Source organism: Lygodium microphyllum, chromosome 1, assembly GCF_053477565.2.
Source record: "Lygodium microphyllum isolate KBCC chromosome 1, Lygodium_microphyllum_v1.1.10, whole genome shotgun sequence".
Lineage (NCBI taxonomy): Eukaryota > Viridiplantae > Streptophyta > Polypodiopsida > Schizaeales > Lygodiaceae > Lygodium > Lygodium microphyllum.
In genome coordinates, this window is record NC_141135.1 from 191,422,837 (window position 1) to 191,446,354 (window position 23,518).

The following is a 23,518-nucleotide window of genomic DNA, read 5'->3' on the forward strand; positions in this document are numbered from 1 at the left end:
CTAGAGTTATGATGAGTTGAGAGGCATCCCTCCTAGTCTTGCTGTTCATACAATTCCGTTGAAAGAGGGCAATCATCCTGTACGGCAGAAAGTAAGGTGTATGCCTTTCGAACTGAGGGACGGGTTGTTTGAAGAGTTACAGAAGCTTCGGAAAGCAGGTTTGATTTTTCCTGTGCAACACACGGAATGGTGTTCGCCAGTTGTGATTAGAAAGAAGAAGAATAATCAAATCCGTTTATGTGTAGACTTTAGAGAACTGAATAAGCAGACAGTTAAGGACTACTACCCATTGCCATTTATTGACAAGATTTTGGATCAATTAACGGGTAGGGAGATATATTTGTTTATGGATTGCTTTGCAGGATACAACCAAATGGCAATTGCAAAAGAGGATAAGTTGAAAACAACTTTTATTACTGTATTTGGTACTTTTGCGTACCATGTGATGGCCTTTGGTTTATGCAATGCGCCTGGTTCGTGGCAACGAACAGCAGATAAGACATTCGGTGACATATCCCTTGAAGAGTTGAAGGTGTTTATTGACGACTTAGGGGCTGCCACCGTGAGAGAGAGGCAGTTGAGCATTCTAAGAAAATGCTTTGAGCGCTGTAGACAATTCTGTATCGCCTTAAACCCACGGAAGTGTGTTTTTGGAGTACCTTATGGGCTATTGTTGGGTCATGTGGTCAGTTCGGTAGGAATTGCGACAGACCCCGAGAAGGTCAAAGTTATAGTTGCCATGGGTCCACCACCCACTCCGAAGGAAGTTCATAGCTTTCTGTCTTCGGTTGGTTATTACCGTAGATTCATAAACGCCTTGGCAGAAAGAACGTTGGCGCTTACAAATTTATTGTCCTTTAGCTGTTCGTTTGTATGACCCTTGTAAGGTAGCATTCGAGGATGTGAAACAAGAGCTAGCAAGAGCGCCCGTTTTAAAAGCACCTAAAAGAGGTGAGGTGTTCTATATATTTTCAGCAGCCACCATGTATAGTATCAGCTGCTGTTTAGCCCAAATTTGGGAAGAGAAGTGGTACCACCCGATTGCTTTTGCTAGTCGGAAGCTAGGGGTATTCGAAATCAATTATACCTACATGGAGAAGCTGTGTCTAGCGATGAACTTTGGGACCAAGAAATTTAGGCATTACATTTCTCTATGAGAAAGTCGTGCTTTATACGAAGGTGGAGGGGCTTCGATTATTGATGAATAAGCTACAACCGCCTGATCGTCTTAGCGAAGTGGTTAATCACTTTGCAGGAATTTGATTATGAAATGAGGAGTAAGCCACCAAGGTTGCAAGGCATCGTGGAATGTCTAGTGGACTTTGGGGAGCCGAAAGAATCTGTGGCTGAAGGTAGTGACATGGAGTAGTTATTTAAAATAGATACGGCATCTATTCCCTCCTGGTATGCTGCAATAACGCATTATTTATCAACGGGAGAGGCGGGATCCGAATTATCTAAGGCTGAGAAAAGGAAAATTAAGCAGCAAGCGTTAAAGTTTGCTTTGATCGCAGGTACATTATATCGGCAAGGGGTTGATGACATCTATCGCCGATGCGTGATGCCTGACGAGGTGCCATTCATTTTGGAAGAGTGCCATGATTCTGCTTGCAGTGGCCATTTTGCTAGACAGCTTACAGCACAAAAGGCTTTAAGAGCAGGTTATTGGTGGCCTGCCATCTTCCAGGATGCGTTTGCGTATGTTAAGCGATGCGATATTTGCCAACGACATGATAGTCGAGAGAATAGGAAACGACCACTCACCCCTATTATGGCGATACTTCCATTTGAGAAGTGGGGAATAGACTTTGTGGGTCCTATTACTCCGTCGTCGACTATGCAAAAGAGGTACATCATTATCGCAACTGACTACTTCACAAAGTGGACAGAAGCACGTGCAACAAGGAAAGATGATGCTAAAGAAACTGCTAGTTTCCTTTTAGAGCAGATAATATGCCGGTTTGGTCCGCTGAAAGAGTTAGTGTCGGACTGCGGAACCCATTTCCTGAATAAGGTGATCAAAGGTTTGACAGAGATGTGGCAAAGCAAGTATAACAAGACAACCCCCTATAACCCGCAAGCCAATGGGCAAGTTGAAAGCACCAACAAGCAGCTTGTGGGCATCCTGTCCAAAATTGTGTCGGAAAAGAAACGGGATTGGGAAAAAAAGTTATACGTGGCAGTGTGGGCTTATAATACGACCTTCAAACGAGCCACTGGCCATACCCTATTCAAGTTAGTATATGGGGAGGAGTGTGTCTTGCCTTTAGAGATTGAGCTGCCGACTATTCGGTTTGCCATCAATCATTCTTTGAGCGATGAAGACACACTTTTTGAGCGCTTGACGACACTGGCACATTTAGATGAGCTTAAGTTGCAGAGCTTATTGCACCAAGAAGTGGCGAAGCGCCGAATGAAGCAGTTATACGACATCAAAGCCAAGAAATGCACCTTCAAGAAAGGACAGCTTGTTCTGTATTATGATGCACGACGTGAATTATTTCCAGGCAAGCTAGAGCCCAAATGGGATGGGCCCTATAGGATCGTTAGGATGGGAAAGAATAAATCCACAGTCTTGTTAGCTGACCTTGAGGGGATAGAATTTAAAAATAAGGTTAATCTTAATAATATTAAACCTTATTATTTCTGATTGCACTAAAGCTATGATTGCCTTGTAGGTCTAGGCGAGATCGATCAAACATCTACAAGGAAATCGTGATAGAGGTTGATGGGTCGTCTGATCCCTTATTTAGAACACCCATATTTAGAACAGAGATATCATCAGGGAAAGCTCATTTGGTGGAGCAAAGGATACAAGGTGATTGAGTAAGAAGGCGGGACATTTATTTGGGAAATCAAGGTCTTCTGCCATCACTGCCTACAAATTTTGACGAGCATCCCTGTTGAATTCAATGATGATGGAGGGATGGAGCCTACAGTCCACCCGTTGAATATGCTGAATTTCGATTACCATAATTACGAGTAGAGTTCCGGATGGCGGGATATGTAAACCCTTTATGGACGTACACCTTGTACTTTGATGGGGCGTCCAGGGGTCCATGCAAAAAAGGAAGTGTAGGAGTTGTCATCCGAGACCCCCGCCGACGCATTGTCATGAAGTTAGCTGCTTATCTCGAGGTGAATTTTACCAATAATATGGCAGAATACAAAGCCCTGATTATGGGTTTGAATATTGCGAAGAAGGGTGGTATCCGCCAGTTGTTGGTGAAAGGGGACTCTCAGTTGGTTTTAAATCAACTCAATGGGACATACATGGTACGGAACCCCATCCTTTGTATGTACCATCATACTGCCATAGCCCTGCTAGACGAATTCGATAGAGTGTCTTTTCAGCTGATTCCAAGGAATTGGAATCAGTTTGCCGATTCTTTGGCTAATTTTGCGTATGAAGAAGACCTCTTCTTTAATTGTTGCCCTTGTCCCGATATATCTATTGACGAGGAGACATGACCTGGTCGCTTGTGGGGTATACTTTCTGAACATGCCCTCTTTGGCAAACGATGGTTGATCTGGGTGATACAGAGGGTAAGCGAGACTCATCTGCCTTTATTATCTTGGACCCACAGACTGGTTAGACGACATGTGATGCGAACACCTCTTGCGATATACGCAGGAGGGATAGGTCATAATCTAATGCATCTAGTTTAGGGCTATGAGCCTTTGTTCCCCTGGGAATAGTATGCTTTGATGTCTATCATAGTTGTTTCCAGGAGGATGTTTGCATAGTATTGTTTGATTTCATTAGGCCAAGAGGGCCGATTCAGTTTTGTAGCAAAGTCATGTCTGATTTCATTAGGCCAAGAGGGCCATTTCCCTGTCTAGTGCGGGTGCGTTTAATTGGGTTTTTGTTTTAGTGTTGTGCTGGACAGATTTCGTGGTTAGTGGAATTTGGTGGAGCCTGGAGGAGCCTTTGCTACGATGGAAGCTTCTTGTGGCCAATCCAGGTGATATTTCTCCTTTACGAGTACTTTTCTTTCCTGTTTTATGTGTATTTGTACTTGTCGAGGGGATACATTTTTGTTGGGGACCGGCAACCAAGGCATGAAGTCCCAGGTTTAGGCTAAGTATGTTTGAGGGAGGTCGGAGTAGTCATTGCCTCCTGTAAAGACATTGTCAGGCATTGAAAGATCTGTTTTAGAAGGACATCCTAGTGGCCCTGTTCTGCTAACCTGCTAGGCAGTCGTGCTAGGAGTTCTTGTTAGTAGTGAGGCAGTTAGAGAAGCCTGCCAGAAGATAATAATGATGATGCCATGAAACTCTGTACATCCTAAAAGATGAATATCGATACGAAGGTGTGTAAAAAGGGGTTCTAACCCCTATCAAAGAAAAGAAAAGAAATGGAAATGTATAGGCAGTTGCTAATTGCCTTGCGAAGGCCTGGTTGGTTCCTGGGGACGAGTCAGACCCGGGGCCGATACCTTGTCTTCCTAGGGGTGGCTTCTTGCTGGAAAAAAAATTGACAAAATAAGGACGGTTGGAGCGAAAATAAAAGTGAGCGGTAGAAAAGGATTAAGTGTCGCCTTGCGAGGGCTTGGTAGGTTCTTGGGTGCCGAGACAGGTCCTGAGGCCGATGCCCTGTTCTCCTTGGGTCACTACGCTCAGCTCCCTCCTTTTTACATGCCCAAGTATGTTCATCCAATAACAACCCTAAAAGAAGAAATGTACTGAAAGAAAATACTCTTTGATCAGGCTATAGGAGTCCTCGCCTTGCAGGAGCTCCTAGTGGTGTTGTCTTTAGTTGGTAAGTAGTGCAGACTACCACTTAGGGCAACCTCTTTGATAGGTTTTTTTTAGTTTGGCTGTGTTGGAGCAGCTGGTTAGTGACTCACTTCGGATCTTCTATTAGATAATGCTAGGCCTATTCCTTGTGGATGTCATGCCTTGGTTCTCTCTAGGGGTAGGGGGAGCATTGTGCTGAGTTTTATTATATATTTGTTTTGTATCAGTTTGATGCTTCTTTGGTTGTTTATGTGCAGATATGTTCGTGGATTCGACGGGCTGAGTCGCCCTATCCCGTGGTCGCCAATGAGAGCGGAATTTAGGTGACGAAAAGTGCTTAAAAATAGCAAAAAATTATGAATATCAAGGGAAAAATAATTATGAATATCAAGGGAAAAATATTCACTGTCAAAGGCGGCGGCTCGATCTAGGACGATTTTAAGCGCCAAAGTGCTTTAAAGGTGCCCGAGCAACACTTGTTGATTTTTCATAATTTTTCAGACAGTCGTGCGGGTTGGCAAGAGTTACTGGCCAATGCAGGATGCCAAGCCGGACGCCCAGGATTTTTCAGAGCTCAATTCAGAGTCCGGATGGGGAAATGGCCAAGGAAACGGTCAAGATATGAAAAGGTGGACACTTGGGAGGCCAAATTTGAGCATGCCTTTTGAGTTTGGACCCCCCCCCCCCCCCCCCCCCCCCCAAAAAATTTTATGCACCTTATGAAGCGAAAAACGTGGAGAGAGAATGAAGAGGAATGAAAAAATGTGATCAACAGAGGGCGCCGTTTTTTTCGCCATGAATGGAGAGAGGGCATCATGGATGTTACAAACACCCTGCCTAATGGATTATGGGGCTTCATTCCCTCCTGTTTGTGGATCTTATCGCCGTCCTTCGCTCCTCAATTGATGGCCTGAATGCTGAGATAGAAATCTAGTCTTTCTCTCTCCTCCCTCTCTCTCTTCTAAGGGGGAATTCATGTGGGAAGGAGGAAGAAGAAAGAATGGTGGAGGCTTGTCCAGCATGGATCGGATTGCTCCATGGGCTGGAAATGGTGATTTGTGATTGTGCTGGACATGAAGTGCTGCTGATTTTCAGATTTGCAGCCATGGACATGGAACCCGAAACACGCAAATAAGCGGTAATTCAAAATTTTCAAAGGAAATTTGAGATTTTATGGCTTTGGATTGATAAAATGTTGTTCATGTGGGTTAAAAATTGTGTATGTTGCTATTTTTCATGAGTTCTTGCTGGTCATAATAAGAAAATCAGAAAAATATGCATCTTGTGGTTCAAAATAATACATTAAAACACGTAAAACATGAAAAATCAAGGAAAAATGATGGTTTTTTGGCATAAAAATGGGAAAGTAAATAGGAACACCAACTAAACTTTCACTTTTCTGCAAGAAGGAACTAAGGGCCACAACCCATAACCTGTTTTGAATTTTCAATAATTAAATAACGCAGAAAATAAGGGAAAATACAAGAAAAGGGTGGAAAAATCCTTAAAAATAGGGGAAAAATATATTTTGGGTTTCGAAAAATAAGGATAAATAAGAGCAATGTTTGTGAATGTTTGTGGGGACTGAAGCATGAGGATTTGCCTCAGTTCAACCCCACCTTCTTGTTCTAGTGTGTCTTTTTCCGTTTTTTTTCACATAAAATGATGGTAAAATACCCTATAAATCTATCCAACGATGCAATATTTAAACGGGGAAGGGTAGAGGAGTTGAAATATGTCTAAATGCCGTGTTAGATGATGGGAAATTTACTAATTTCTATGCATAGCATTTAGGACGCATGATAATTAAAATTAAGAGCTTAGTAGCACGAGGATCACCTCGGTGCTAGGCCCATGCAACGAAGCACGAACGGTAGTTGGAAACCATTAAAAAAAATGTTTTTTCACTTGTGCACGATACTGTTTTGCTAAATGTTTGAGCACTAGGCATCCATTAAATGCATAGAGCATGAAAAAGAATTTAAAAATATCAGTGACCAGCTCCTGGACATGCATTGCAATTGGTTTATTAGAACATGACCTACGTTGAGAGGCAGTGAGATACCCATGCTGTAGGTAGACGCAGGTCCAAAAGGGGAGATCAAGTAAGGACAATGGTACATTCCTGGACACGCTTATGTGGTACCTTGAGCGACTTTTGTGCGAAATGTTTAGATGTTGAGCGACGCATCGAGGGGCCAATCCCCAAGGTGTAGGAGAGTCGCAGAGGGTTGACGGCATTTAGCCATAGGAGGAACCCCATGTGTATGTGACTCGAGCCTTTCGGCTATGTGAAAGGGACTCCCTCTGAGGAGTAATATTGGGTTAGGATCAGTTGGACTACAACGTATTACAAACGCAATGTTTAGGAAGGCAGAGATTTTGATAGACGCTCCTGGCCGCGAGGCCGAGGGGTTGTCTTGTGCGTAGTGACGAGGCCCGGCTAGTGCATGAGCCAGTGCCGACCCGTTTTTAGGTCCATCAGTTGGGGACCGGCAACCAAGGCATGAAGTCCCAGGTTTAGGCTAAGTATGATTGAGGGAGGTCGGAGTAGTCATTGCCTCCTGTAAAGACATTGTCAGGCATCGAAAGACCTGTTTTAGAAGGACGTCCTAGTGGCCCTGTTCTGCTAGCCTGCTAGGCAGCCATTCTAGGAGTTCTTGTTAGTAGTGAGGCAGTTAGAGAAGCCTGCCCGAAGATAATAATGATGATGCCCAGAAACTTTGTACATCCTAAAAGATGAATATAAATACGAAGGTGTGTAAAAAGGGGTTCTAACCCCTATCAAAGAAAAGAAAAGAAATGGAAATGTATAGGTAGTTGCTCATTGCCTTGCGACGGCCTGGTAGGTTCCTGGGGACGAGTCAGACCCGGGGCCGATACCTTATCTTCCTAGGGGTGGCTTCTTGCTGGAAAAATAATACCAAAACAAGGACGGTTGGAGCGAAAATAAAAGTGAGCGTTAGAAAAGGATTAAGTGTCGCCTTGCGAGGGCTTGGTAGGTTCTTGGGTACCGAGACAGGTCCTGAGGCCGATGCCCTGTTCTCCTTGGGTCACTACGCTCAGCTCCCTCCTTTTTACATGCCCAAGTATATTGATCAAATAAAAACCCTAAACGAAGACATGTACTGAAAGGAAAATACTCTTCGATCAGGCTATAGGAGTCCTTGCCTAGTAGGAGCTCCTAGTTGTGTTGTCTTTAGTTGGTAAGTAGTGCAGACTACCACTTAGGGCAACCTCTTTGATAGGTCTTTTTAGTTTGGCTGTGTTGGAGCAGCTGGTTAGTGCCTCACTTCGGATCTTCTATTAGATGATGCTAGGCCTACTCCTTGTGGATGTCATGCCTTGGTTCTGTCCAAGGGTAGAGGGAGCATTGTGCTGAGTTTTATTATATATTTGTTTTGTATCAGTTTGATGCTTCTTTGGTTGTTTATGTGCAGATATGTTCGTGGATTCGACGGGCTGAGTCGCCCTATCCCGTGGTCGCCAATGAGAGCGGAATTTAGGTGACGGAAAGTGCTTAAAAATAGCTAAAAATCATGAATATCAAGGGAAAAATATTCACCGTCAAAGGCGGCGGCTCGATCTAGGACGATTTTAACCGCCAAAGTGGTTTAAAGGCGCCCGAGCGACACTCGTTGATTTTTCATAATTTTTCAGACAGTCGTGCGGGTTGACACGAGCTACTGGCCAATGCGGGATGCTAAGCCAGACGCCCAGGATTTTTCAGAGCTCGATTCCGAGACCGGACGGGGGAATAGCCACAAAGTGGTCAAGATTTGAAAAAGGTGGACCAAAGTTTGGCCAAATGGGTAAGTGACCCTTGGGGCCCAAAATGAAATGCCACATGAAATGCAACAACCAAATCGTGGAGAGAGAAGAGATGAGGAAACGTGATCAACATGGCGCCGAAAATTGCGCCCCATTGTTGATCAATGGAGATCCCTGCCTGCAAACAACCCCCCACAATGATTATGGGGCTTCATTTCCCTCTGAACCCTGACTCTATCGCCGCCCTTCGCTCGCGCAATGATGCCCTCTTTGAAGATCTCTGATTTCAGTCTTTCTCTCTCCTCCCTCTCTCTCTTCTAAAGGCAAGTTCATGTGGGAAGAAGAAGGAAGAAGAAAGAATGATGGAGGCTTGTCCGGCATGGATCGGATTGCTCCACGGGCTAGAAATGGTGATTGGTGATTGTGCTGGACATGAAGTGCTGCTGATTTCCAAATTTGCAGCCATGGACATGAAACCCGAAACACGCAAATAAGCGGTAATTTAAAATTTTCAAAGGAAATCTGAGCTTTTATGGCTTTTGATTGATGAAATGCTGTTCATGTGGGGTAAAAATTGTTCATGTTGCTGTTTTCTATGAGTTCTTGCTGGTCATAATCAAAAAATCAGAAAAATATGCATCTTGTGATTCAAAATAATATGCTAAAACACGAAAAACATGGAAAAACAAGGGAAAATGATGGTTTTTGGCATAAAAATGGGAAAGTAAATAGGAACATCAACTAAACTTTCATTTTTCTGCAAGAAGGAACTAAGGGCCATAGCCCATAACCTATCTTGAATTTTCAATAATTAAATAATGCAGGAAAATAAGGAAAAATACAAGAAAAGGGGGAAAAACCCTAAAAAATAGGGGAAAAATACATTTTGGGTTTCGAAAAATAAGGATAAATAAGAGCAATGTTTGTGAATGTTTGTGGGGACTGAAGCATGAGGATTTGCCTCAGTTCAACCCCACCTTCTTGTTCTAGTGTGTCTTTTTCCGGTTTTTTCACATAAAATGATGGTAAAATACCCTATAAATCTATCCAATGATGCAATATTTAAATGGGGAAGGGTAGAGAAGTTGAAATATGTCTAAATGCCGTGTGAGATGATGGGAAAGTTGTTGATTTCTATGCATAGCATTTAGGACGGATGATAATTAAAATTAAGAGCTTAGTAGCACGAGGGTCACCTCGGTGCTAGGCCCATGCAACGAAGCACGAACGGTAGTTGGAAACCATTAAAAGAATGTTTTTGCACTTGTGCACGATACTGTTTTGCTAAATGTTTGAGCACTAGGCATCCACCAAATGCATAGAGCATGGAAAGAATTTAAGAAGTATCAGTGATCAGCTCCTGGACATGCATTGCAATTGGTTTATTGGAACCTGACCTACGATGAGAGGTAGTGAGGTACCCATGCTGTAGGCTAGTCGTGGGGCCAGGGGAAAGAGAAGTAAGGACAATGGTACATTCCTGGACACGTTTATTTGGTACCTTGAGCGGATTTTGTGCGAAATGTCTATATGTTGAGCGACGCATGGAGGGGCCAATCCCCAAGGTGTAGGAGAGTCGCAGAGGGTTGACGGCATTCAGCCGTAGGAGGAACCCCATGTGTATGTGATTCGAGCCTTTTGGCTATGTGAAAGGGACTCCCTCTGAGGAGTAATATTGGGTTAGGATCAGTTGGACTACAACGTATTACAAACGCAATGTTTAGGAAGGCAGAGATTTTGATAGACGCTCCTGGCCGCGAGGCCAAGGGGTTGTCTTGTGCGTAGTGACGAGGCCCGGCTAGTGCATGAGCCAGTGCCGGCATGTTTTTAGGTACATCACACATCATATATCTCATGCTCACATACACATCTCTGTAACATGCCATCTTATCCTAACCTATAGAGTTGTTGATAGGGTTGGATCTTAAGGATAAGGTGCCTTAGCCTAGCCTTCTCAATAGGTCTCTCTAGTAGTCCATACTCTAGGATCTAGACTATGTCGTCTACCCAATAAGGCATCAAGTCACCTATGAATAAATCCTTCTTATTGGACACATTAAAAAGGTGTGCATTGGGTAGGTCATCTATAATGCCATGTCCACCATCGGCCTCTCCTGTGGATATGTGAGACATGTGATTTGCCATGTAATGTTGCTTGCCCTTGTGTAGGACCATGAAAAAGTCAAACTCTAAAAGTAGAAGTCACCATCAAAACACCATATTAGAGAACTTGGGAATCTCCCAAGTCCCACTTTCAATAAGGAGTAAAGATTTGGCCATGTGGCTAAATCTTAACCCATGCTTCAAAGTGGGACTTGGAAAGGCAACCTATATAGTAATAAGGGTATACTCCACTTTCAAGTAAGGGGATAAGATTTTACCATGTGGTCAAATATTAACTATATTGAAAATTCCCAAACTATATGAGAATTTCCAAATTCCCTAATATAGTGTTTCAAGCAGCAATGCATCCAGTAGCACAAGGTTTATTGACAAGATAAAGCAAAGCTTTATGATCAACAAAAAAAAGAAGGTAAATGGCATAGCCAAAAGATAATGCTGAAATTTCTTTACAACAAATACCATTGGCCAAACCTTCCCTCTCTGTTGTGGAGTAGTTCATCTCCCTATCTATGAGTTGTCTGCTAGCAAAGCTCACTAGATAGTCAAGGTTATGTTCACTAGGCTGACACAAACAGCTCCAATGGCAAACTTTGATACATCAATATGCATGTAGAATGTTATGTTCCAGTCTGGGGCTCGTAGAATTGGTGCGATAGTGAGAGCCTTTTTCAACTCATAAGTATGTTGGCACTCCTTGGTCCACTCGAATACAATCAGCAACTTGTAGGGTGGTCTAGTAATCAATGCATAGTTTAGAATAAAGCGTCGATAGTACCCTGTGTATCCTAGGAAGCACTGAACTCCCTTATAGTTAGTTGGTGGTGGTACGTCGACAATAACCCTGATCTTCGAGAAATCAGTGGCAATGCCATTCTTGGACACCGTGTGCCCTAAGATGCATCCATGTTTCACAAAGAATTGGCACTTAAGGGGTTTCAAAGAGAGACTGTAGAGCCTACATCATTTAAAGATTGCATAAAGCTTATCCAAGTGCTCTTTCTAGCTAGAATGCATGCATAGATCATCAACAAATACTTCTAGCTCTTGCCTAAGTATATCCTTTTGAAGGTGGTGCAGATTAGATGCTAAAAGGTAGTAGGAGCATTCATCAACCCAAACGGCATGACTATGTATGCGAATACACCCCACTCCATGGTGAATGTTCTCTTATGCCTATCATCAAGGTGTATTTGGACTTGGTTGTAACCTGAGAAGCTGTCCAGGAAATTATAGACCTCTTTTCTTGCTACTCTCTCAAGCATGTGCTCTGTGGTAAGGTAACAGGCAATTCTCTCTCTCTTAGTCGTAGTGTTGGCTTTCTTGTAGTTCATGCACACTCGGATTTTTCCGTTCTTCTTCAAGACTATCACAATGGGTGACACCTAGTCCATGTGCTCATTCTCATAAATGAATCCTACCTTCAATAGCATATCAATCTCTTCCTTCACGATGTGAGCACGTTTTAGATTCATTGGGTAAGGTTGTTACTTTACTGGTGTCGCATTAGAAGTCATTGGGATGTTATATGTTACGACCATCGAATCAACTCCTTTGAGTTTTTCTAAGAACCAGGTGAACACTTCTATCTAGGGTTTTTAGCCATCATACAAAGTGGTACTGATGGTAGGGTCTTGCCCCTTGGAGTCTGAGGTGTGGTGGCTTTATGGGACTCATTGGCTTTTCTTGCAGCGTGCTTATAATCTTCTTCCTCATCCAAAAATGGCAAGTCGATGGTGGCTAGTATGTGCATCCAGTCCTGCTCATCTTTGGGAAAGGGAATGTACTTCATCAATGGTCCACATGAATTCTTGGCTTGGGTGTCTCCTTTCAAGATAGAGGAGATGGCATCTAAGTTTACTGATGTAGTTGTCTAGGTGTCCATCCCAACTCTCACTATCTTCGATCTATTGCCTAGGAATATGAGGCCATTACCCTAGTCTTCGATTACTCGTGCATTCCTCATCCATGGCCGTGGGCCTAGCAACATGTGGTAGTCTACTCCCTTCATGACAATGAAGTTCACCAAGAACTAGACACTTGCTATCTTTAAGGGCCATTCCTTCAACACTCCAAATGACTTAACTTTCATGCCATTATCCAACATGACATTAAACCTTGCAGTTTCCACTGACGGGTTACCCCAAACTTGCAAAACTACATGGCTAAGTACACTGACTCCCATTCCCATGTCTACAATCCCTTTTCTTATGACATCCCCTAATGCTATCACCACTAGCAGGCCCACATACATCTCCACACCTTCCCAAAAAGCATTCACTTGCAAGGACTTAGGCATCAAGTTTAGTGTGAGGCTAGGTATTTGCATGGCTGCATCATTCTCATGTAAGCCAACTACTTCTGGTTCATTAGATCCCTCTACCAATTGCTTCAATTCTTGCCATAATGAAGGACTTTGCCTAAGTTGATCCCCCATTGACAACGTTATAGGAGCTGATAGCAACATCACAAGTAGGCCATTAGTCGCTTGCCTTTCAAATTGCTCTTCACTCTTTTGCCACTGGTCTTGAGTAGCTTGCCTACCATTGGTGTCTAAGCCTTTTCTTTGTGGTTTTGTGTGAAGTGTGGTGCATCTCTTGAGTTTATGCATGTTGGGGAGATGGGTCTGCTCACAATGGAGAACTCATTGATCTCATCTTCGAAGATGGGCTTGGCATCATTTAGATGCTTTTGGGATTCTCTCACTCACTCCTTAACCTTGTTGACTATTTTCGATTGGTGCTTTGGATCAAGGTGTTCCCCAACCTTGGCACACCCCTTCTCTGCAATTTTAGGTGGTGCTGAAGTCTTAGCCTCTGCATCCATCACTTGCTTCCCTCTCGTTAGTGTGGTTGCAATGTTCATTTTTAGCATCACTTTGGCATTATCCCTCTTCTTCTTCCTTCGACGGGTCTTCTTTCCTATTGAGACCACATCTAGGTTGTTGGGTACTGGCACTGAAATATCGGCCTACTTCATTTGTTCCCTAGTCATAACATTCAACAAGATGGAAGTAGCCTCACTATCAAGCATCTTGACTCCAAATCGCCCCAAGGGTACCAAAGGTACAATGGCCGAGCTAGTAGATGGTTTTCATGTGGGGCATTTGGCATATAAGTGAGTGATTCCACACTCGGGGCACCTCAAGTCAGCCTTTTCTTAGTTGGCTTGTTCTCACTTGGGGAAAAGAGATGAGATATGCCCTAGGTGGCTGCAAGTCCAACATGAGATTGGGTCTTGGCTTTGCTCTTCTAGGCCTCTACCCCTTCCCTGACCTAATTCCATCATCGATACTGGTCTAAAGTCCATTAAGATGGGATTTCCCTCATCATTGTACGAGACATAAGGGTTTATGTATGTCTCTTCCTCATTTGGCTCCTCTACGTAATGTATTGGAGCATCGCTCAGTGGATGGGTTAGGAAGGGTCCAGGTGGCCTTAGTATGTCTGTACAGTTGATGTCCATTCTGGGGGGGCAGCTAACTTTGTATCATTAGGTGGTGGGAGAGCTAATGGAGCTCCCCGTCTAAATTGCAGTGGTCTATTCTGCAAGTAGTATGGTTGGTTGTAAAGTTGTGGATATGGTAATCACTTTGATAATCGGCAATGCATAGCATGATGACTAAACTTACTACAATTGGTACAAGGTCTAGATCTAGGATCCATGCACTCAGCTAAGAGGTGGTTCCCTCCATAATGGACACATTGCATGTGAGGTCACACATGTCTTCTAATCATTTCCTAGAGCTTGGCCAGCTCCAACTTTACATTCAACTTTACATCAACCAATTCTTGGCTCGGGTCAACACTCTTCCCTTTCTCTTGGTTACCTTGATGAATGGATCTCTCGCTTAGCAATGGGTAGCTCTCTAAGAGGTTCTAGAGGCTGCAACATCTTGACTCATGGCTCTAGAGCTCCTCTCCTTGAGCAAGTCATCTACACGTATGGCTTTCTCAAATACCCTAGCTAGCATGTCCCTTTGCAGGTTCGACTTGCCTACCAAGGACTTCTAGAGCTCTTCGCTCCTAATTTCACTTATGAAGATGGTAGAGACCACTTGCTCACTAGGTCACTCTGTAGGTAGCTGGGATTCTCTTAAAGAGACTCTGCACATGGGTCATGTAATCTCTAATATCCTCCTTATCTTTTTGATTGACATTCATCAATCAAACAATAAGGTTATCCGAGTATCCCACCTCAGAGAATTTCTTGATGAACATGCTCTTGACAATATTGAAAGTGTTGTGTTCGGCATCATCTAGACTGTGTACCATGTTCACCCTTTATCTCCAAGATAAAGACCGAAAGCTTGCACATGTTGAGCTAAGTCCGTTAGGCTGTTTGCCTCACATACCTACTCGAATTGCTCTATGAAGATATACGGGTCATTGTCAAATTGGTACTTGTCAAGTTTCTTGGCAACTATGGGTATCTTCTGTTGGCTCCTCGAATTTGGAGTGATTCCTAGTTCTGCTAGCAACGAAGTTGCTAGGGCCGCTCTGCTTTTCTCTACAGCCGTATTGTCTATGAGTCGCTTAGTGAGAAGCTTGCTCAATGTGAGATTGGCTTCTAGTGCTCTCTCCCTCTTTGCATTCGGTCTTGTCTTATTCCGATTTGCAAGCACCAAAACTCGTTGGACCTCTCACATTTCTATTTCCTGCCTTAGCCTTTGAGCTCGTTGCTCCTAGTTGTAAGCAGCTATGCCCTACAGCTCTCTCTTGGCCAATCTTTGCTCTTCCTCAAGGTCAGCTATGATATCCTCAATCGGCCTACCATGGTGCTCCATCTTGGTTTGTAAATAGTATCGATTAATCATTTGCTAGATATTGACTAGGAACTCTCCCAAGTTAAGTTGGTCATTTGGCATGGTTGGAGCTTGGTCGTGACATCTTGTTGGCCTCTCGGTCTACTAGGTCGTCGATCAAACTAATCAACTTAGTTAAGGTTGTGTCCCTAATTGCGCTGGTCTTCTTTCTCTCCAAGGGGATTGCTTTTGGTACCACATATCCTTGGTTGCGGATTTGAGATTTAAAGGTCTTCTCTTATTAGTGGGTTCGTTCAAGTCATTTATCTTACATGTGAGTTCCTTGTAAGTTCAACCAATCCTCAAAATTAAGTGCACTCAAGTGTTTTGTGGGGTGCTTCTTTTCGTGCTTAGTGCAAAATTAGGCTTTTTGCTTTCTGAGTGTACTTCAAGCGATTGTTCAGGCAGTGTATGACTGTGACAAAAACAATGTGATGTAACACACTTTTCTAGTTCACTCCCTCAGGTGGTTACTCAAATAGGTTTAGTTAGGTCCTTTAAGCTAGTTCAGAGGAGTGGTGGTCTAAGAGGGGCTTTGTCCAAGTTCACTTCCTAGATGACTGAGCGATCTTGAAGTCTAGAGGCTATATGAGCCATCCCATGTGTGTCTAGATGCCTACAAGGGTATTGCCTTGCTTCTTCATGTTAAGCTCTACTTGACCTGGGATGTGCTGGATTGGTTAGTTTTTAGGTTATGGTAAGTGTGTTTGATTCTCAAAGGTTCAATTTCTAGAATCAGACTCTTCAATTTTGGGCCTATTCAACTACAAAAGTCAGATGGCCTAAGCTTGGTTATTCGAGTCGGTTGTTCGACTTGGATAGTCTAAGCCTTTATGGCTGTCCAAGTTCAAGTTTGGGCCTATCTGACTTGGACCAGCTAACGATGTTCGATCGGACGAAGTATTATGGGTGTTCAAGTGGACTGCGACTCAGACTAACCAAGTCCAAGCGTTCGGCTTTAGGAATTGGACTCTACAATGGGTGTCCGATTCTAGCAATGCAAATGGCCCAAGGCTTCAACTTGATTGCCTTCTATGGTTGATACCCAGTGCTAGGAACTTCTAGAATCAATGATTTGATGTAGAGAAAGGTTTGTGTGTACCTGGAGTAGCTAAAAACCTTTAAATTAGTGCACTCGATCTCTTCTTTTCCCTAAAGCTCCAACACACACACATACGCACACACATGCACTCTCTCTCTCTCTCTAAGCCCAAAAGACTAAAAATGGGCTCATTTCCCCCTTTCTTAGTGTTTTTGGAACCCCTCTCCAACACTCCTTGGATGTCTTTTCCTCTTCTTTTTCGGATTACAACCCTGCTTTCCTTCGATTTGGCCTACTGTTACACAAAACCCTACTGTGGTTTTCTTTTTCTTTCCCTATTTTTCCTACCTAAATGCTACAAATCACTACACATCACAAGAAAATTCTAATGCTAATCAAACTAACTCATCCAAACTTCAAAAATCCAAAACACTTGCATCAAAGATCATATGCCCTTCCTTCCTACATATCTACTTCAAGTACCCGTTTGGGAAAAACCCTCCAATGCTCAATTAGGAGTGCGTAAGCACTCAAGGCTTGAATCTGTTGGTCCTGGCAATGGAACCAAAATGTGGGAGATTTCACTCAATCACCAAGACCCACGAACCGCTTATTGCTGATGTCTCAAGCCAAATTCTTATGGCTACCTCTCATATAGCCGTACACGCTCTTAAGCCTACAAGTGTAGTGAGATTATCTCAATGTCTAATCAAGTACCCTCCTCTTTCAACCACACCACTATCTTCACGATCCGAGATGTAAGCTCAACCCTCCACCTTCAAGCTCCATGCTCCATCGTCACACACACAAGAGAAGAGAAGAGAAGAGAAGAGAAGAGAAGAAGAGAAGATGGATAACTTCTCTACCATGGTCTCTCACCCTCACACATTCACTCCCTCACACTCTCACACTCCCTCTCTCAAGCACAAGCACAAGCAAGCAAGAAGAAGAAGAAGAAGAAGAGCCAATTTTGCCACACACCAAGGATGAGCATATCCATTCACTTTTTGGCTTTTATACATGCCCTTATCCCTTCGGGCACCCATCCTCTTTTTAATATGACCAACCATCTTGCCGAGGTCCCCTTTTCCTATTCCCTTCTATTTACATTATGCCTTCACCTATGCCCTTCTACTCTTTACAGCCTACACAAGAGGGAGCATGGTGCTCTTTTACAAAAATATGGGGCACCTTTACATTTTAAAATGTGCCTTTGCTTGGACTTTTAAGGTTGCCCTTTAGCTTTTTGCCTTTTCTCCTCTTCATCCTTTTGTCGAGCCACATTTTTCCACCTTTCTCTACATTTTTTAATTTTCTTGATTTCTCTTTTGCTTCCTTTTTCTCTATCTTGCACTAGGGTTAACAATCTGCCCTATCATCATTGCATAAGTAGGCTTAATGCCATATATCTCTTTTAATTGCATACATCTCAAGTGTCATACATGGGTACCATAAGCATTGAAAGGGTGTCCAGAAGGGGTTATTTCATCGGGAGTGGTGACAATGGGAGGGGTATCTACACTTGCATACAAGTATTAGGTTCCGGATCACTAGGAGGTGGGAAAAGTTCCCCTCATGCCGATTGTGCACATCTTTAGGGTCTTAAGTAGTAAGGGAGGGTCACCTTTCTTTTGGCTTACCACCTCTCCTAGCATTGGCCTTTTTCCTCAACTAGAGTATACATGGCAGTCATTTTTATTAAGCAATCAGCATGAGATGCATTGGTTGGAAAGGAAACATTAGAACGTTTCATGAGATGCAAGGATGAACAAGATCTTGGGTAGGACTTACCTTGGCAGTCCAGTAACTCACTAGTTGCTACTTACCTGTTTTACAAAGGCATATTACTCATTTGGGATTAATCCAAAGCATACAAGATCAAGGAAGAGTTAATGTTAGCAAAATCATATGATTTAGGGGTTAATCATGATGCATTGCAAAGCAAAAGGGGCATCGATTTTAGTGGTGGATACATGCACGCAATGCATGATTGAACTAGTAAAGCCTATGTAGTTGTAATCTCTCCAACAACAGGAATTAAGCTCAGTAAAGTGGATACATCCATGCAATGAAGGATTGAACTAGTAAAGCCTATGCAACTATAATCTCTCCAACAACAAGAATTAAGCTTGGCAAGTGGATTAAGATGAGAGATTAGGATCACATTGACATACTTCTTCAATATTTGGGGAAGATAGTTGAAGCATGATTCAACATGATGCCAATTTCTCCATCAAGCAAGCATGATTGATTAGAGCACTCCAATTGATGAAGCATTCAAGCATTCGAATGCTTCCACTAATGAGATGGGGGCTCCCAAGCTTGTACCCAACCTTAACCTTCATTAATAGAAAGCTTGAAAGAGAGCTTTTATGGCTGCCCATAAGAATTCCCTCCATGTTGAGTTCCATGTCTTCAATTTGGGTAAGAGGGGAAAAAGGGACTAAAGGATCTCTTGAGGGATGAGCTTCTAGAGATTGTGGGTTGATTTGTGAGCTTGGGTTGAGCTTTAATGGCTATCTTGGACAATGTACAACATGGTTTTCAACATATGGGAGTTCAAATGTCAGAGGAAGGGGGTCCAAAACTTACTCAAGACTTCAACCAAGGAGGAGAGAAGCTAGGGAAGAGGTTGATTTCAATGGTAGAGGGGCAAGAGGAGAGCAGGACCAATAGATGGAGATGTAGGGGATCAATCCCAGATAGTGGTTGATGTCCTAGAGGGAGCTGGAGCAAGATCTTGGGAAGTATAGGGGCTAGTGGCCATGGTAGCTTGTAGGAGAAGAGAGAGGAGGGACAAGGCAAAAAGTAACTACGATTTTACCCTCCTCTAAACTCCTAAACCTCCAACTTGCCTTGAAATCCCTAAAATTTGCATGAAAAGGAGTGATGTCCTGCTAACTTAGTCATTTTACCGCCAGATATGTCTGAGTCTCCAACCATAGCTCTTGCTTGCTCCATAAAGCTGAAACTAATTGTGGTCCATTCTGTACTTATACATGTGACTTGAGTAACTAGGGTTTTAGATTTGAAAAGGAAACTGGATGGAGAAAGAGGAAATAAGAAAAGGACCAAAGCTTGATGCTTCGATACCACTTATAATGAATGAAGCTAAGAGGAGAGAGGAGAATGAGCTAAAGAGAGAGAATGAGAGAAGGAAGAAGAGAAAGAAAGACTAGAAGAGGAGAGAGAAAGACAAGAAAGAGGGGAGAAAGGAGGGAGGAAGCCATGCAAGCTGAAGATGAAGGTGAAGAGTATGTTCTTAATAATAACTGGATGCCTTAAACTAGGACTCTTACACCTTATATACCCTTCCTTGTCAGTGTGACTAGGTGTCTAATCCCTAATTCCCATGTATCCCACTCGTTACATCTTACATAGGAAAGTTCAAAGGGTTCAATCCCCTCTATGAAGGCAGTGATTTCAAAGGGTTCAATCCCCTTACTTCTGAATACCTGGGCAATCTTTGGGTAGCTAGTTTGACATGCATTGGGGCAGTAATACATAGCTTCAGTTGATACTTACCAACCCACAATTAATAATGTGGGTCTCAAGTTTTTTCTAAGAAAGGAGCATTGGTATGATCATATTACAAAAGTTGCTCAATTTCTTGACTTGATTTCGATGTAATGCACAAACTCTTCATCCTGAGAATTGTTCCCCTCAACTTGAGGGGGAAACCATTGGATGCAGTTGAGATAGGGCAAGTTAAAGTGAAGATTTTTATAATTGGAGTTTCTTGGAATGCCAACAATACAGGTCATGAACCACAGGTGGGAGTGAAAGTGAAGTAAAATATTCTCTTTGTATCTTTTTCATGAACCAATTTTTGTTTGATTGTGGGTAACACTTGTAAAGTTGTGGCCACCCTTATAAAGCTATTGACTAATTTTCTTACTTTTGGCACTTTCATTCTTTGATGGAGAAAAAAAAAAGCACTCATTCATCTCATATAGGCACAAGTCATGCACTTGTAATAGGATGAATAATGTAATAATCTACCTCACCCTTCAATGAATTTTTTATCTAAGGGGGGGAGATGGTGTAAATGGATCTTCAAAGACAGAACAAATACATGTCTCTTCATATCATGCACACAAATGAATTATAAAGATAGATGTATCACCTCAAGATTTATCCATCAATTGTCTTCTCTTGCCTATCTCTAGTGTTGTCTCTTTTTTGTTCATGGCTACTCTCCTCGATGCAGTGCAATCCCCCACGCTTTGCTACTAATAGAGATTGATATTAGCATCTCCTTGCTTAGATCCTAGCACTTCCTGAACTTGCAATGACTTGAGCCCTTCAAGTATAAGTATCTACAAACCTTCCACAACTTACCTAGCCAACTAGAACATGACTCAAGAGTGGGTGTTGTGTAGCCAAGATAATTTCAGGACATGCATAATGGTTGGGGCATGATGGTGGCCATGTTGTGCTAGCAATCGATCAATAAAGAGCACCAACGGGAGGATCTAGTGTTGAAGACACACTGTGATGACAAGGGTATAACTTATGAACATCTTATGAGCACTAGCCAGATGATTTGCGAATATCCTAAGTGCTAGCACCATCACCATCTTTGTGTCACTAATAATTATGTCAAGCCCTTCCCCCCCTCCCTATCTCTCCCCTTGCTTGCATGTTCTAGAACAACACTTAACCAGAATGTCTGTTTGCTACAAATGTATCAGGTGAATGCACATGCACATGTGCACATGCACGCACACACAGAGGGTGAGAGGTGATGTGCATTACAATTTAGGTTTTCAGAAAAAGAAAATTGCATAACTATAGCGTATTAAATGCCACACATTTGAAAGTGGCATTCAAATTTCTTTTTCTAAACATTTTCTAGCTTGCTAATTATTTCCAAAATCGTAGAGGCTACTAGCCTTAACCCTAATTATTTCCTGGAGTACACGTTGCATTAGAGTACCTGCATATTTGGTTTATTGCTTAGAGATTGATTCACCACCAACTTTTTTTTTTGCCAAAGACCTTCATGTAGAGAATGTTGTAGATGCCCTTCCTTCTTGGGAAGATTCGTAAGTAAAACATTGATAATGCATTAAAACATCTAACTTGAATGAGAAGAATTTAAATTCTTGAGAAACACAAGCACGCTTAAAGTATACCTTAAGGAAACCTTTTGTGGTGTTCCCTTCATTATATGCATATAACATTTTTAGCCATGGATATATCATGTTACAAAGGAGAATGATGCAAAGACATAATAGATATGGCAAGAGATAGAAGAGAACCAATGAGAGAATCTTTGATTAGCTTGTGCAACAAGGATGAGAAAGAGAAGGAAGGAAACCAGGGAAGAGAGTGATTTTATTTCCTTGATTCCTATGAATTGTAGTTTTCAATACCAAAAAAGGATTGCCATTCATGAAGCTATCTATTTTTAAGCTTCAAAGGAAACATTATATTTATGCTTGATATTGATATTTTGGGTGTTAGACCTATCAAAATGCTTCATGTCACTTGAAGCTTTTGTCTTGTGCTCTCATCGTGATTTTGTGTATTAGATGTATTCATGGTACATGAACCTTTCAACATTTTCTCTCATTGGCTAGCCCTTATCATTTAGTTGTGTTGCTGTTTTTAGAACCAAAGATTATCTTAATATGATGTGCATATGGAATACCCTATGGCTAAGTGTTTTGATTGATCTTAAGGGTCATGTCCTACAATATACTATATAAGTTGGAATTGTGGTTGTATTGCAAGAAAAACATACTTACTCATGCATTAGTATGCTTTATTATGTCTTTGTTATTAGCAATGCACCTTTTTTAGGATAAAGGTTTCCAATCCATATGTTGAAATATTTTGGTAAGGATTCATCAACCATGAAAAGAAAGGTAATATTGCAATCTTACAAAGAAGGAGTCATGGTGAAAATGATATAGCATGATCTGTGTAGCTCTAGCTCTACTACGTAGAACAAGAATTAATGTAACCACTTAACAAGGGGGCTTAATTTGTCTATTAAGACCAAGAGAAGCATGGATAGCATCTTGATATGTTTGAAATTCATCAACTAAAGGAGTGAATCCATGGAAACTATGCGATTAAACTTTTTAGAAGTACATTTATAGATTGAAGAATCCTACAAGAAAAATTGTTTTGTACCTCGATTAATGGATTTTTTTTCATCAAACTAAACATTCCATATCTATTACTTACTAGAAATGTTTGCCATATCTGAAAGCTATACTCTCTTACATTTTACAAACCAAATCAACAAAAAGGAGGTGCAATTGAGAGGAATAATGTTCATGGTTGTAAAGTGCTACATTTTTGCAAGAGCACTTTAGGTATGAAATACTTGTCTACTTTGCTACTTACAAATGGTGGTGTTTGTGATGCACATGTGCAAGTGATGGTTAATGTAAATGTGTACATTGTGAGAAAAGGCTCACATTTTCTGATGTAATTGCAAATCTCATTGAGAAATGGGATCTTATGAATAGTTAGGAGTCTAGTCATGGAAGGAGAGATTTTGACTAGAGAGCGAAAAAGTTGTTGAATGAAATGATGTTACAAACAAATACAATGTAAATTCTGAATAGCCTTTCCTAAAGGTAGAAAAGGAAGCATTTTTGTCATAAGAAAAGAGAGTTGAATGTGGAAAGGTGCAAGAGAGAAAGACACGTGCACTTGTGACATAGATTGATAACAAATTTGCAAAACACAAATTACTTCCCATGAAAGTATAAGTTAAATGGTTTATATTTATCAATATAGCTAGATGAACCTATGAATCATTAAGGCATGTCAACAATATGTGGCTTTTCTAAGGGGTGCCGTTTGAACAGAAAATATCAATAGCTATCGTCATTAAGAAAATACCCATTGAATCAACAAATACTAATGCCAACCTATAGTAGGCTTTAGAAAATGCTTAGAAAGATTTGGATCTTATGCTATGGTCGACTAGAGAAACACGAAGTTTTAGAAGTTGGAATATTCTATTTTCCTCGGTCGATTGCATCTCAAAGAAATGGGTGAAGATATGTTGCGAGAAT